At 43.7% G+C, this 13,870-nt stretch overlaps 4 non-coding genes across 4 annotated transcripts; all 4 read right to left on the bottom strand.

The window, feature by feature from the left end:
* Positions 1–395: 395 nt before the first annotated feature.
* On the bottom strand, positions 396–613 carry LOC138286114 (small nucleolar RNA U3). The gene has a single exon (XR_011201808.1). It is a non-coding gene; the product is annotated as a small nucleolar RNA U3 (small nucleolar RNA).
* Positions 614–4,734: 4,121 nt separating this feature from the next.
* Positions 4,735–4,952, bottom strand: LOC138286115 (small nucleolar RNA U3). Its single transcript, XR_011201809.1, has one exon. It is a non-coding gene; the product is annotated as a small nucleolar RNA U3 (small nucleolar RNA).
* A 4,119-nt stretch (positions 4,953–9,071) lies between these two features.
* On the bottom strand, positions 9,072–9,289 carry LOC138286123 (small nucleolar RNA U3). The gene has a single exon (XR_011201817.1). It is a non-coding gene; the product is annotated as a small nucleolar RNA U3 (small nucleolar RNA).
* A 4,121-nt stretch (positions 9,290–13,410) lies between these two features.
* Positions 13,411–13,628, bottom strand: LOC138286055 (small nucleolar RNA U3). Its single transcript, XR_011201751.1, has one exon. It is a non-coding gene; the product is annotated as a small nucleolar RNA U3 (small nucleolar RNA).
* Positions 13,629–13,870: the final 242 nt, after the last annotated feature.

Genomic DNA, 13,870 nt, shown 5'->3' on the forward strand with positions numbered 1-13,870 from the left:
GGGTGATCTTAGGCATCCACCCATGCTCTTTCATGCATTCCCAGATTTACTAAGAGTAGTAAACCTGGGAACGCGTACGCCTTCCCAACTGAGGAGCAACAAGGAGAAATATCTTTGTTTCTCTACGTTTTATCCTCAAGTTGTCCTGCTGAGTTGCGTAAAAGGTGAGTAAATCTTCCCCTTCCCCGGGTCCATTTGAAAAGACCCTCTTTACTTAAATGTACCAAATTACGATTAGAAAGACCGTTTGAAAAGCTCAGTTTATAAAAGAAAGCCCCCAAAAAGCTCAAAAGAGGTGATTGCAAATACAAGTCAAGTGAGAATCTGGCAACCATCAAATATCCAAGAAAAGAAGTTTAAAATGCTGTACTCTCTTAAACTGAAACAAGAAGCTAACCACTCAGTTTGTGTTTCCTTCCTCCAGTTCTTCGTAAAAGAAGAGAGGAACGTTCATCAATAGCAGACAGCAGCTGCACAAATGCAACACTGTCCACTGGCTTCCCGCTCAGAAGAAAACACTACAACTCTTCCTCGTGGTTAGCGAAGACCAGACACTTTCGAACACATTTCCTCAGTTAAAAACTATAGAAATGATCCCTGAAAGTATAGTCTTGCCTGAACCACTTCCAGCTCACACAGACAGAAAAAGTGGAAACCCTTCTTACCTACAGTAAGCACCTGTTGGGCATCAAGTCAAAAAACATATAAATATATAGATAAGACCACAAAATAGCATTCAGCAGATGCGCGTGCATTTCTGTGCAAGAAAGAGTTCTCCCTAGAACTCGGGTGACACAATGCTTTAAAAATTTGCATATCAGAAATCAGCCACCAATCAAATTCAGCCTGCCTTTTCCCGGCCCTGTCTCACACACAGACACACACACACACACAGGTTACCTGTTGGCTGCTCCTGAAACAGACAGAGGACTACAGTATGAAAGTTAAAGTTCAAACAGGTAAAGAAACGGCAGCCATACTTTCCTTTCCTGCTCTCGTTTACCGCAACAAACACATTTTAACTTGTTTAAAAAGTAAGAGAAACAGTTGGTAAACTCACAAAAAAGACAGTCTACCGTTACTTCCAGAGCTTTCGGCACTGCACTAAATGACAATTATTACCATTTCAAGATGGCTACGCATTATCAGACTGCACGAAGTGGGTGAATTTTACTGGAGATCGGACAGAATCACCAGAGCGCTTACTCTGTTCAAGTAAAGCAGCACACACTTGCCCTCTGAGTTCACATCATACTGTGCTGAAAGTGTAGGTGGTGAAAACACTGGGAATTATTCTTGTTCACAGCCTTCATTTTGAAGCTCAAGCCAAGACATGGATTTCTCTGGTAGTGTCATCCTCAGATATCTTGGTGAGATGTTCAACTTCCTGACGCAAATCGATTTACATGTTAAGAGGCAGAGCATTAATTAGCACTCATTTGGACTACTGCAATGCCTTACACAAGGGAAAATGGGGAAAACTTGAAACAAAACGGCAGGTTCCACAGGATTTTGCAGGAAGACAGTTTTCAATCAGAATATTTGGTTCAGATTATGACCTTTCAATGTGCCGAAAGCGTGATACTGATTGCTAGTGAATGAGAAACGACCTGGTAGGTTTGCAAGTATGGAAACAAAAGGTGTAGCAAGCAACCTACCTTTACATTTTGAAAAGTTGCACCACAGATCAAATGTATGGCAATGTCTTCAATCAGTCTCCCCAAACAAAGTAACTCTCCCCCAGTTCACGTGTAAGACCCTTACAAGGCGATGGCATTCCGCAGGAACCACGGGTTACAACGGAACCTACCACTTTCAGATGAGCTCTGAATACCTGGACATCAAAGAAAGCCTTCACATCAGCAACACCTTGTCCTACCAGCCGCTTTGAACATATGCAGCTTTTCCAGGCCCCATGACTTTTAGGCATCTCTGTATTATAGAAGTATCCAAAACACGGTTTATTTTTCTTGTACAGAAGATTCCGTTCACCGGGGAGTGAATCCTTGTCGGGACAATTTTGATCCTAGTATTCTTCAGAATAGGAACCGAACATTTCAGTGAATGTATCCGTCATCCAGCCCTTCCTCAAATGAAGAAAGGAACAGCCATCAACAAAAGACAGTTGTTTCATAAATACAACTCTGCCCTTCCTTTCCAGATCAGGGCTTTTCTGCAACAACTCTCTGACACTTACAAACACTGGGGCAGATTTACGACATTTTGGCGCAGGGCAGCACAGCAAGTCACATTGCTGTGCCCTGTGTCAAAGAAAACGGGCAATAATGTGTTATATGTATGCAATACTGTCCTTTTCCACTGCGCTGGAGCCATTTTGACTGCCTAGAGCCAGCGCCGGCAACCTTGCACCATGGTGCAAGGTTGTCTGCGTTGTAGGCAAAATTGTTTTTGTGAAGGAAGAGGCACCTTCCTACACAAAAACAATCTTGGGAGGCTTTTCCCTTTTCCTATGCGTGCTGCAAAACGCAGCACACATAGAAAGGGGAAACAACAAAGAGAAATAAAGATATTTCTCCTCACTGACCCTCCCCTGGGGAGGGGTAAGGTGTTGGTGCATTCCCAGATTTACATGGCTCTGTAAATTTGGGGATGCGTCTAACAACATGGGTGTTGCGTTGGAACACACACTGCAAAGCCCTTGGATCGCCTCCCTAATGCAGAGTAAGCCAGCGCACCGCTTTACAATGCCTTGCCTTAATCACTATCTACGGGACTATTCAAAGCCACGCCAAGTGGCTTTGCGTGATCTCCTAGATATGGTTAAAAGGTCTGACCGCTGTTGCGTCACTAGAAGTCACGCAACTGCAGTGCAAGCCTCTCTTAAATATGCCCCACTAGTTCCAGTTTCTTTCTTCAGAAACTTTTTATAACGCTATGCCACTCTGTTCCAGTGGCACAGGAAGATGTCACAACAGCATTTTTGCTGCCATCTGGCTTAGCTCTCAGATGGTAAGTGATACAGACTTTAAAAACTGCTGCTGTGGTCTATGCCGCTAACTAAAGTATTGCTTCAGCACGACAGGCTCAAGTTGAAGGCGAAAAACAGTCCACATCCCCTCTTCCAGCAGGCTAGAGGGTACCACAATTTAGTCTTACTTTGTTTTTTGTTTTTATATTTACTTATCTATTTATTTCATTATTTTAAAAAAGGACATTGCTGGGAAGGCAGTCGGGCTACGCTCCTGGCTCCTATAAAGCCAAGATTAGGCAAAGTTTTGAAGCACTCAACTGGCCTGCCGCCAGAGCGGAACCTTCTCCAATTCACGCTCTGCCGCCAACCCACCCACCTCGTTTCCCCGGCATTGGGGCATGTTTGAACTCCAAAATGGCGGCCTCCGGGGTTCCACACATTGCAGCTTTACCATTTTCAAGGTACAGGGATTATTCTACTGTTTAAAAGCTGCTGGCATTCCGATTTTCTTCATGAGGCTATCAATCTTGCAGTGTTCTAATATAGCATACGAGAACATTATTAGGGGCCCAAAGGGATCATTAAACGTCTTCTGTTGAGAGTTATTGACAAAAGCGAGGGGACAGGGCATTTAACTAATGTGACAGCAGAGGAACGACGCCTATGCTGACAGCTCAACATTTCGTTCAATGAGGTAAGAATGCTTTAAATTAAACAGGAAAGCCAAAAAAACGACATTTGCTAGAATATTAGACCAGATGGCTTATTCCAACCATTATTTGATTGTTGCAACTTCACTGTCCCCAATGAATCTTAAAAAATTCCAATGTCCTAAGACATCTAGCCCTTGATGTACTAGAGGTTGTGCGAGCGTTCCTGGGAAGCTGAATGATTTTCTGCTGCGCCTACAGGCTTTTATGGTAAGTAATCAGATGCAATCCTTTATGCTTACGTTACTTTGTGCTATGCGAGTCCCCGTGCAACACCTTAGCAAATGCCCAAGACGGCGTTCTTTGTCCTCATCGGTCTAAGATCCTCAACAGCCTTATACATTTTAGGACCTGTGACCAGGGTGTTACTCTTGGTTTTAGTCTAAAAAGACTAACTAGCATTAGAAAGCCCCTTTTTCCCACGTCAATTCGACAGGGCGATAAGCCACTGAGCGGCACTAATTGTGTGGAAGATGTCTAAACTCTAAAAATAGATCAAACATAGAGGCCCAGATTTATGAAACGCTTGCGTTATCACAGCGTAAGGCAACACCAGGGCATCAGTGAGGTTTACTAAACCACGCAAGGCCACCTTGCGTGGCATTGCATGTCTTAATAAATCTAGAGTAACCCATGGCAGCGCAAGTCGCTGCCTTGCGTTACTGTTTGCCGGGAAGGCGTTCCATGGGTAGGGAGTGGGTGATCTTAGGCATCCACCCATGCTCTTTCATGCATTCCCAGATTTACTAAGAGTAGTAAACCTGGGAACGCGTACGCCTTCCCAACTGAGGAGCAACAAGGAGAAATATCTTTGTTTCTCTACGTTTTATCCTCAAGTTGTCCTGCTGAGTTGCGTAAAAGGTGAGTAAATCTTCCCCTTCCCCGGGTCCATTTGAAAAGACCCTCTTTACTTAAATGTACCAAATTACGATTAGAAAGACCGTTTGAAAAGCTCAGTTTATAAAAGAAAGCCCCCAAAAAGCTCAAAAGAGGTGATTGCAAATACAAGTCAAGTGAGAATCTGGCAACCATCAAATATCCAAGAAAAGAAGTTTAAAATGCTGTACTCTCTTAAACTGAAACAAGAAGCTAACCACTCAGTTTGTGTTTCCTTCCTCCAGTTCTTCGTAAAAGAAGAGAGGAACGTTCATCAATAGCAGACAGCAGCTGCACAAATGCAACACTGTCCACTGGCTTCCCGCTCAGAAGAAAACACTACAACTCTTCCTCGTGGTTAGCGAAGACCAGACACTTTCGAACACATTTCCTCAGTTAAAAACTATAGAAATGATCCCTGAAAGTATAGTCTTGCCTGAACCACTTCCAGCTCACACAGGCAGAAAAAGTGGAAACCCTTCTTACCTACAGTAAGCACCTGTTGGGCATCAAGTCAAAAAACATATAAATATATAGATAAGACCACAAAATAGCATTCAGCAGATGCGCGTGCATTTCTGTGCAAGAAAGAGTTCTCCCTAGAACTCGGGTGACACAATGCTTTAAAAATTTGCATATCAGAAATCAGCCACCAATCAAATTCAGCCTGCCTTTTCCCGGCCCTGTCTCACACACAGACACACACACACACACAGGTTACCTGTTGGCTGCTCCTGAAACAGACAGAGGACTACAGTATGAAAGTTAAAGTTCAAACAGGTAAAGAAACGGCAGCCATACTTTCCTTTCCTGCTCTCGTTTACCGCAACAAACACATTTTAACTTGTTTAAAAAGTAAGAGAAACAGTTGGTAAACTCACAAAAAAGACAGTCTACCGTTACTTCCAGAGCTTTCGGCACTGCACTAAATGACAATTATTACCATTTCAAGATGGCTACGCATTATCAGACTGCACGAAGTGGGTGAATTTTACTGGAGATCGGACAGAATCACCAGAGCGCTTACTCTGTTCAAGTAAAGCAGCACACACTTGCCCTCTGAGTTCACATCATACTGTGCTGAAAGTGTAGGTGGTGAAAACACTGGGAATTATTCTTGTTCACAGCCTTCATTTTGAAGCTCAAGCCAAGACATGGATTTCTCTGGTAGTTTCATCCTCAGATATCTTGGTGAGATGTTCAACTTCCTGACGCAAATCGATTTACATGTTAAGAGGCAGAGCATTAATTAGCACTCATTTGGACTACTGCAATGCCTTACACAAGGGAAAATGGGGAAAACTTGAAACAAAACGGCAGGTTCCACAGGATTTTGCAGGAAGACAGTTTTCAATCAGAATATTTGGTTCAGATTATGACCTTTCAATGTGCCGAAAGCGTGATACTGATTGCTAGTGAATGAGAAACGACCTGGTAGGTTTGCAAGTATGGAAACAAAAGGTGTAGCAAGCAACCTACCTTTACATTTTGAAAAGTTGCACCACAGATCAAATGTATGGCAATGTCTTCAATCAGTCTCCCCAAACAAAGTAACTCTCCCCCAGTTCACGTGTAAGACCCTTACAAGGCGATGGCATTCCGCAGGAACCACGGGTTACAACGGAACCTACCACTTTCAGATGAGCTCTGAATACCTGACATCAAAGAAAGCCTTCACATCAGCAACACCTTGTCCTACCAGCCGCTTTGAACATATGCAGCTTTTCCAGGCCCCATGACTTTTAGGCATCTCTGTATTATAGAAGTATCCAAAACACGGTTTATTTTTCTTGTACAGAAGATTCCGTTCACCGGGGAGTGAATCCTTGTCGGGACAATTTTGATCCTAGTATTCTTCAGAATAGGAACCGAACATTTCAGTGAATGTATCCGTCATCCAGCCCTTCCTCAAATGAAGAAAGGAACAGCCATCAACAAAAGACAGTTGTTTCATAAATACAACTCTGCCCTTCCTTTCCAGATCAGGGCTTTTCTGCAACAACTCTCTGACACTTACAAACACTGGGGCAGATTTACGATATTTGGCGCAGGGCAGCACAGCAAGTCACATTGCTGTGCCCTGTGTCAAAGAAAACGGGCAATAATGTGTTATATGTATGCAATACTGTCCTTTTCCACTGCGCTGGAGCCATTTTGACTGCCTAGAGCCAGCGCCGGCAACCTTGCACCATGGTGCAAGGTTGTCTGCGTTGTAGGCAAAATTGTTTTTGTGAAGGAAGAGGCACCTTCCTACACAAAAACAATCTTGGGAGGCTTTTCCCTTTTCCTATGCGTGCTGCAAAACGCAGCACACATAGAAAGGGGAAACAACAAAGAGAAATAAAGATATTTCTCCTCACTGACCCTCCCCTGGGGAGGGGTAAGGTGTTGGTGCATTCCCAGATTTACATGGCTCTGTAAATTTGGGGATGCGTCTAACAATATGGGTGTTGCGTTGGAACACACACTGCAAAGCCCTTGGATCGCCTCCCTAATGCAGAGTAAGCCAGCGCACCGCTTTACAATGCCTTGCCTTAATCACTATCTACGGGACTATTCAAAGCCACGCCAAGTGGCTTTGCGTGATCTCCTAGATATGGTTAAAAGGTCTGACCGCTGTTGCGTCACTAGAAGTCACGCAACTGCAGTGCAAGCCTCTCTTAAATATGCCCCACTAGTTCCAGTTTCTTTCTTCAGAAACTTTTTATAACGCTATGCCACTCTGTTCCAGTGGCACAGGAAGATGTCACAACAGCATTTTTGCTGCCATCTGGCTTAGCTCTCAGATGGTAAGTGATACAGACTTTAAAAACTGCTGCTGTGGTCTATGCCGCTAACTAAAGTATTGCTTCAGCACGACAGGCTCAAGTTGAAGGCGAAAAACAGTCCACATCCCCTCTTCCAGCAGGCTAGAGGGTACCACAATTTAGTCTTACTTTGTTTTTTGTTTTTATATTTACTTATCTATTTATTTCATTATTTTAAAAAAGGACATTGCTGGGAAGGCAGTCGGGCTACGCTCCTGGCTCCTATAAAGCCAAGATTAGGCAAAGTTTTGAAGCACTCAACTGGCCTGCCGCCAGAGCGGAACCTTCTCCAATTCACGCTCTGCCGCCAACCCACCCACCTCGTTTCCCCGGCATTGGGGCATGTTTGAACTCCAAAATGGCGGCCTCCGGGGTTCCACACATTGCAGCTTTACCATTTTCAAGGTACAGGGATTATTCTACTGTTTAAAAGCTGCTGGCATTCCGATTTTCTTCATGAGGCTATCAATCTTGCAGTGTTCTAATATAGCATACGAGAACATTATTAGGGGCCCAAAGGGATCATTAAACGTCTTCTGTTGAGAGTTATTGACAAAAGCGAGGGGACAGGGCATTTAACTAATGTGACAGCAGAGGAACGACGCCTATGCTGACAGCTCAACATTTCGTTCAATGAGGTAAGAATGCTTTAAATTAAACAGGAAAGCCAAAAAAACGACATTTGCTAGAATATTAGACCAGATGGCTTATTCCAACCATTATTTGATTGTTGCAACTTCACTGTCCCCAATGAATCTTAAAAAATTCCAATGTCCTAAGACATCTAGCCCTTGATGTACTAGAGGTTGTGCGAGCGTTCCTGGGAAGCTGAATGATTTTCTGCTGCGCCTACAGGCTTTTATGGTAAGTAATCAGATGCAATCCTTTACGCTTACGTTACTTTGTGCTATGCGAGTCCCCGTGCAACACCTTAGCAAATGCCCAAGACGGCGTTCTTTGTCCTCATCGGTCTAAGATCCTCAACAGCCTTATACATTTTAGGACCTGTGACCAGGGTGTTACTCTTGGTTTTAGTCTAAAAAGACTAACTAGCATTAGAAAGCCCCTTTTTCCCACGTCAATTCGACAGGGCGATAAGCCACTGAGCGGCACTAATTGTGTGGAAGATGTCTAAACTCTAAAAATAGATCAAACATAGAGGCCCAGATTTATGAAACGCTTGCGTTATCACAGCGTAAGGCAACACCAGGGCATCAGTGAGGTTTACTAAACCACGCAAGGCCACCTTGCGTGGCATTGCATGTCTTAATAAATCTAGAGTAACCCATGGCAGCGCAAGTCGCTGCCTTGCGTTACTGTTTGCCGGGAAGGCGTTCCATGGGTAGGGAGTGGGTGATCTTAGGCATCCACCCATGCTCTTTCATGCATTCCCAGATTTACTAAGAGTAGTAAACCTGGGAACGCGTACGCCTTCCCAACTGAGGAGCAACAAGGAGAAATATCTTTGTTTCTCTACGTTTTATCCTCAAGTTGTCCTGCTGAGTTGCGTAAAAGGTGAGTAAATCTTCCCCTTCCCCGGGTCCATTTGAAAAGACCCTCTTTACTTAAATGTACCAAATTACGATTAGAAAGACCGTTTGAAAAGCTCAGTTTATAAAAGAAAGCCCCCAAAAAGCTCAAAAGAGGTGATTGCAAATACAAGTCAAGTGAGAATCTGGCAACCATCAAATATCCAAGAAAAGAAGTTTAAAATGCTGTATTCTCTTAAACTGAAACAAGAAGCTAACCACTCAGTTTGTGTTTCCTTCCTCCAGTTCTTCGTAAAAGAAGAGAGGAACGTTCATCAATAGCAGACAGCAGCTGCACAAATGCAACACTGCCCACTGGCTTCGCGCTCAGAAGAAAACACTACAACTCTTCCTCGTGGTTAGCGAAGACCAGACACTTTCGAACACATTTCCTCAGTTAAAAACTATAGAAATGATCCCTGAAAGTATAGTCTTGCCTGAACCACTTCCAGCTCACACAGACAGAAAAAGTGGAAACCCTTCTTACCTACAGTAAGCACCTGTTGGGCATCAAGTCAAAAAACATATAAATATATAGATAAGACCACAAAATAGCATTCAGCAGATGCGCGTGCATTTCTGTGCAAGAAAGAGTTCTCCCTAGAACTCGGGTGACACAATGCTTTAAAAATTTGCATATCAGAAATCAGCCACCAATCAAATTCAGCCTGCCTTTTCCCGGCCCTGTCTCACACACAGACACACACACACACACAGGTTACCTGTTGGCTGCTCCTGAAACAGACAGAGGACTACAGTATGAAAGTTAAAGTTCAAACAGGTAAAGAAACGGCAGCCATACTTTCCTTTCCTGCTCTCGTTTACCGCAACAAACACATTTTAACTTGTTTAAAAAGTAAGAGAAACAGTTGGTAAACTCACAAAAAAGACAGTCTACCGTTACTTCCAGAGCTTTCGGCACTGCACTAAATGACAATTATTACCATTTCAAGATGGCTACGCATTATCAGACTGCACGAAGTGGGTGAATTTTACTGGAGATCGGACAGAATCACCAGAGCGCTTACTCTGTTCAAGTAAAGCAGCACACACTTGCCCTCTGAGTTCACATCATACTGTGCTGAAAGTGTAGGTGGTGAAAACACTGGGAATTATTCTTGTTCACAGCCTTCATTTTGAAGCTCAAGCCAAGACATGGATTTCTCTGGTAGTGTCATCCTCAGATATCTTGGTGAGATGTTCAACTTCCTGACGCAAATCGATTTACATGTTAAGAGGCAGAGCATTAATTAGCACTCATTTGGACTACTGCAATGCCTTACACAAGGGAAAATGGGGAAAACTTGAAACAAAACGGCAGGTTCCACAGGATTTTGCAGGAAGACAGTTTTCAATCAGAATATTTGGTTCAGATTATGACCTTTCAATGTGCCGAAAGCGTGATACTGATTGCTAGTGAATGAGAAACGACCTGGTAGGTTTGCAAGTATGGAAACAAAAGGTGTAGCAAGCAACCTACCTTTACATTTTGAAAAGTTGCACCACAGATCAAATGTATGGCAATGTCTTCAATCAGTCTCCCCAAACAAAGTAACTCTCCCCCAGTTCACGTGTAAGACCCTTACAAGGCGATGGCATTCCGCAGGAACCACGGGTTACAACGGAACCTACCACTTTCAGATGAGCTCTGAATACCTGGACATCAAAGAAAGCCTTCACATCAGCAACACCTTGTCCTACCAGCCGCTTTGAACATATGCAGCTTTTCCAGGCCCCATGACTTTTAGGCATCTCTGTATTATAGAAGTATCCAAAACACGGTTTATTTTTCTTGTACAGAAGATTCCGTTCACCGGGGAGTGAATCCTTGTCGGGACAATTTTGATCCTAGTATTCTTCAGAATAGGAACCGAACATTTCAGTGAATGTATCCGTCATCCAGCCCTTCCTCAAATGAAGAAAGGAACAGCCATCAACAAAAGACAGTTGTTTCATAAATACAACTCTGCCCTTCCTTTCCAGATCAGGGCTTTTCTGCAACAACTCTCTGACACTTACAAACACTGGGGCAGATTTACGACATTTTGGCGCAGGGCAGCACAGCAAGTCACATTGCTGTGCCCTGTGTCAAAGAAAACGGGCAATAATGTGTTATATGTATGCAATACTGTCCTTTTCCACTGCGCTGGAGCCATTTTGACTGCCTAGAGCCAGCGCCGGCAACCTTGCACCATGGTGCAAGGTTGTCTGCGTTGTAGGCAAAATTGTTTTTGTGAAGGAAGAGGCACCTTCCTACACAAAAACAATCTTGGGAGGCTTTTCCCTTTTCCTATGCGTGCTGCAAAACGCAGCACACATAGAAAGGGGAAACAACAAAGAGAAATAAAGATATTTCTCCTCACTGACCCTCCCCTGGGGAGGGGTAAGGTGTTGGTGCATTCCCAGATTTACATGGCTCTGTAAATTTGGGGATGCGTCTAACAACATGGGTGTTGCGTTGGAACACACACTGCAAAGCCCTTGGATCGCCTCCCTAATGCAGAGTAAGCCAGCGCACCGCTTTACAATGCCTTGCCTTAATCACTATCTACGGGACTATTCAAAGCCACGCCAAGTGGCTTTGCGTGATCTCCTAGATATGGTTAAAAGGTCTGACCGCTGTTGCGTCACTAGAAGTCACGCAACTGCAGTGCAAGCCTCTCTTAAATATGCCCCACTAGTTCCAGTTTCTTTCTTCAGAAACTTTTTATAACGCTATGCCACTCTGTTCCAGTGGCACAGGAAGATGTCACAACAGCATTTTTGCTGCCATCTGGCTTAGCTCTCAGATGGTAAGTGATACAGACTTTAAAAACTGCTGCTGTGGTCTATGCCGCTAACTAAAGTATTGCTTCAGCACGACAGGCTCAAGTTGAAGGCGAAAAACAGTCCACATCCCCTCTTCCAGCAGGCTAGAGGGTACCACAATTTAGTCTTACTTTGTTTTTTGTTTTTATATTTACTTATCTATTTATTTCATTATTTTAAAAAAGGACATTGCTGGGAAGGCAGTCGGGCTACGCTCCTGGCTCCTATAAAGCCAAGATTAGGCAAAGTTTTGAAGCACTCAACTGGCCTGCCGCCAGAGCGGAACCTTCTCCAATTCACGCTCTGCCGCCAACCCACCCACCTCGTTTCCCCGGCATTGGGGCATGTTTGAACTCCAAAATGGCGGCCTCCGGGGTTCCACACATTGCAGCTTTACCATTTTCAAGGTACAGGGATTATTCTACTGTTTAAAAGCTGCTGGCATTCCGATTTTCTTCATGAGGCTATCAATCTTGCAGTGTTCTAATATAGCATACGAGAACATTATTAGGGGCCCAAAGGGATCATTAAACGTCTTCTGTTGAGAGTTATTGACAAAAGCGAGGGGACAGGGCATTTAACTAATGTGACAGCAGAGGAACGACGCCTATGCTGACAGCTCAACATTTCGTTCAATGAGGTAAGAATGCTTTAAATTAAACAGGAAAGCCAAAAAAACGACATTTGCTAGAATATTAGACCAGATGGCTTATTCCAACCATTATTTGATTGTTGCAACTTCACTGTCCCCAATGAATCTTAAAAAATTCCAATGTCCTAAGACATCTAGCCCTTGATGTACTAGAGGTTGTGCGAGCGTTCCTGGGAAGCTGAATGATTTTCTGCTGCGCCTACAGGCTTTTATGGTAAGTAATCAGATGCAATCCTTTACGCTTACGTTACTTTGTGCTATGCGAGTCCCCGTGCAACACCTTAGCAAATGCCCAAGACGGCGTTCTTTGTCCTCATCGGTCTAAGATCCTCAACAGCCTTATACATTTTAGGACCTGTGACCAGGGTGTTACTCTTGGTTTTAGTCTAAAAAGACTAACTAGCATTAGAAAGCCCCTTTTTCCCACGTCAATTCGACAGGGCGATAAGCCACTGAGCGGCACTAATTGTGTGGAAGATGTCTAAACTCTAAAAATAGATCAAACATAGAGGCCCAGATTTATGAAACGCTTGCGTTATCACAGCGTAAGGCAACACCAGGGCATCAGTGAGGTTTACTAAACCACGCAAGGCCACCTTGCGTGGCATTGCATGTCTTAATAAATCTAGAGTAACCCATGGCAGCGCAAGTCGCTGCCTTGCGTTACTGTTTGCCGGGAAGGCGTTCCATGGGTAGGGAGTGGGTGATCTTAGGCATCCACCCATGCTCTTTCATGCATTCCCAGATTTACTAAGAGTAGTAAACCTGGGAACGCGTACGCCTTCCCAACTGAGGAGCAACAAGGAGAAATATCTTTGTTTCTCTACGTTTTATCCTCAAGTTGTCCTGCTGAGTTGCGTAAAAGGTGAGTAAATCTTCCCCTTCCCCGGGTCCATTTGAAAAGACCCTCTTTACTTAAATGTACCAAATTACGATTAGAAAGACCGTTTGAAAAGCTCAGTTTATAAAAGAAAGCCCCCAAAAAGCTCAAAAGAGGTGATTGCAAATACAAGTCAAGTGAGAATCTGGCAACCATCAAATATCCAAGAAAAGAAGTTTAAAATGCTGTACTCTCTTAAACTGAAACAAGAAGCTAACCACTCAGTTTGTGTTTCCTTCCTCCAGTTCTTCGTAAAAGAAGAGAGGAACGTTCATCAATAGCAGACAGCAGCTGCACAAATGCAACACTGTCCACTGGCTTCGCGCTCAGAAGAAAACACTACAACTCTTCCTCGTGGTTAGCGAAGACCAGACACTTTCGAACACATTTCCTCAGTTAAAAACTATAGAAATGATCCCTGAAAGTATAGTCTTGCCTGAACCACTTCCAGCTCACACAGGCAGAAAAAGTGGAAACCCTTCTTACCTACAGTAAGCACCTGTTGAGCATCAAGTCAAAAAACATATAAATATATAGATAAGACCACAAAATAGCATTCAGCAGATGCGCGTGCATTTCTGTGCAAGAAAGAGTTCTCCCTAGAACTCGGGTGACACAATGCTTTAAAAATTTGCATATCAGAAATCAGCCACCAATCAAATTCAGCCTGCCTTTT

Source organism: Pleurodeles waltl, chromosome 3_1 (genome assembly GCF_031143425.1).
Source record: "Pleurodeles waltl isolate 20211129_DDA chromosome 3_1, aPleWal1.hap1.20221129, whole genome shotgun sequence".
NCBI classification, from domain to species: Eukaryota; Metazoa; Chordata; class Amphibia; order Caudata; family Salamandridae; genus Pleurodeles; species Pleurodeles waltl.